This window comes from Sander lucioperca, chromosome 21 (genome assembly GCF_008315115.2).
Source record: "Sander lucioperca isolate FBNREF2018 chromosome 21, SLUC_FBN_1.2, whole genome shotgun sequence".
Taxonomy (NCBI): domain Eukaryota; kingdom Metazoa; phylum Chordata; class Actinopteri; order Perciformes; family Percidae; genus Sander; species Sander lucioperca.
In genome coordinates, this window is record NC_050193.1 from 21,157,435 (window position 1) to 21,160,332 (window position 2,898).

Here is a 2,898-nt window from a genome sequence, read left to right on the forward strand (position 1 = left end):
GTACTTTAACTTACGTACTCGTTTCAGACAGGCAGAGAGCCACTGATGGAAAGTACTCATTTGTAGTAAATGGGTTAAAGCAAGTTAAAAGATTGGCATGGTCTTCGCTGCAGGAATCTGACTCTGGATCAGTGGGAATCTTTCCTAAAGCGAAGAGGCTTCACCACGGGAGTCAAGACAACCTTAAAGTCTGGAGGCAAAGACGACTCCCTGACATTAGGCCGAGAGAGGCCACTCACACTAAACTACGCACGGAGAATAAACACTGGGCTGAATGGGCCGGAAAACACACAAAACACCTGAGGGAAATGTGGCGTCTCAAATGGAAAACAAGCAGCAGCTAATTCTTTATATTATAGAGGGAGAAGAGAGATGGAGAGGAGGACTAGCGGTGGAGATGAAGAAACTAACCACGCCGAGCTGAGTGGAGGATGAAAGAGAAGCGAGGGAGAGGCGTACTGACGAAGCCCTCCAGAGATCTATGAAAAGAGCATCTATTATTCAGCAGCTATGAATCATGGGACAGCATGCGGAGGCGGTGGTGCAGATCAGAGGGAGAGACGAGAAGAAGAAGACATGCTGCATTCATTCCTGTGGGAAACCCAGTTGGAGCGGTTTGGGGTTTAAAAAGCAGCGACTCGGAAGAGTTCACGTGTTCCAACTGTTGGTTCAGTCCGGTGACACAACCGACTGGTACATTGGAGCAGATGCTTCCTTGTTGTTGAACAATATTTACAACTAGTCCACTTGTATCTGACGTTTCCCACTGGACATGAAGGCAGCAAGGAGTGAGAACATGAGGGAAAAATCATGTGGTCGGTTAACCCTTGTGCATCACTCGGGACATTTCTGGCTTTTTCATTTTTTCGATCATTTTGGCTGTGTTAATAATAATGACGTATACTTTAATTATCCTTCTTGGGGAAATCCAATGCGTATGGCATACATTACGGCAAGGGTGGTCTTTTATAAGTCTATAATAAACTGTGCATCCAAAACAGGCTCAAATGCCACTGTTGAAAACCATTTAAACCACAAGGTTTGATCCCGCGGTTATTGCAGCATAAAATCACGCATTCTATTATATCAGGCTTTCAAACTTGAGCACTGCCTTTCAAAATTGTAGATTTTACTATTCTCCACCAGATTGAGCCCTTTGGGTCAAATACATGCTATTCTCCTGTTTTCCACTCGGGGCTTGCTGCTGTGTTACGGATCACTGCAGTATTTCATGCAACGCAATTATTCTCATAAAAAACAACAGTGACATTATGTAAAAAAAACCAACAACAACTGGCATTTAATGTTTAAAATTGTGAAACTGAACAAATATTTGTAAGTTATGATCAGAACTGAAGTTGGTTAAAAATGTAACTCAGTGATAGTGGAACATAATATTAATATAGAGTATTTAAGCAGTTTTAGGAAGGGGACTTTTTTTTTATTTTAAAGCCGTGCACAAGGGTTATTCGGTTTCTCATGATAACTCAATTATATTGATGACAAATAGTGCTCATATTTCAAAGCCAACCACTGGTTATATTCTGTATTTTTCTTATTCTCAACAAATCCCACAAAACTAAAACAACTGTGCCCAAAACCTGATTTATCTTAATCCTCCCTGCCGTAGAGGTGTCTAACAAACATCCCACCAAATGTGGATTAATCCCCCGCTGAAAACAGTCCCCAACAAATGCACTATTACCTCCTTTTGTTTGAAATAAATAGAAACATTTTGCTGCCTGGGGGAAAAAAAAGGTGCAATCAATTATAGCTTTCAATATTGATTAATCTGCCAATCGTTTGGTCTATAAATTATCAAAACAATAGTAAGAAATGCCCATCACAATCTCCTGAATGTCTTGTTTTGTACGATCAACAGTCCAAAACCCCAAAAATATTCCAATGTTTAAAACAGCAAATGATTTACTTAAAAATATGAATTGAAAATCAAAATATTTGGCGAATAATTCTCTCTCGATTTATCGCCTCTAAATAACGTAGCTGACTGGATCAAATATTCCCTGTCATCAAGTGTAAAATAAAGCAGCAGTTATTACTGTGGGAGACGAGGAGCTGGTCATAACAAATGGATAAACACGGGTCACTGTTTACTGTTAACACAAGAAATATTCCACTTTACCTGACACGATCCTGTCCAGCTACTCAACCTGGTTTCTGTTTACACTCATCAGACCTTTCACTGCCACTCTCGCCATCATCGGAGGACAGCCTCACATATCTGGGCTTCCTGCTCGCTCCACCTCCAACACTAAAACCAATGTATGGAAAGCAGATCGAGTTGATTGTGTATATGTGTTAAAATAAAATTAGCCAGGACTGGTGTGTGCACGTTCCTGCTGCATGTAGCAGGTGTGACATCACAGGTGAGGTGTGAAATCTAAAACCATGGAGAGCAGGCGTCCCTAAACATTTGGTAGTGGGGGGGTGTGACAGTAAAAAGAGCAACAGTAAAAACTCATCTCTGCCTAGATCCAGACAGCACCCCTGGGTGACACAGATGTGAAGCTTTACCTCAACATCTCGTCTCCAGACTACAACTCCCAGAAGCTCTTGGGCCAAAAAGAAAACAGGTTTCAATGGGATTTGATGACAAATGTGTAGAAAAGAAACGGAATATCGCCAGCATTCTTCGATTACGTTTTTCTTCACGTGGCATCAAGTTAAAAATAAATGTCACAACAAGGTGGAGAGACTTTAAATAGGATACTTATTCGTCATAGCGTCGAGTAGTATCCATGGCAACAAGCATCATTGGATCCCTCATCACCACAAGGCGTCTGTGTGAACCACAGAATAAAAATAGAAACCTAAAACTCTAATGTGAGAACTGGTTACTGGGGAAATTTCACTCATCCATTTCATATTCATGGTTTG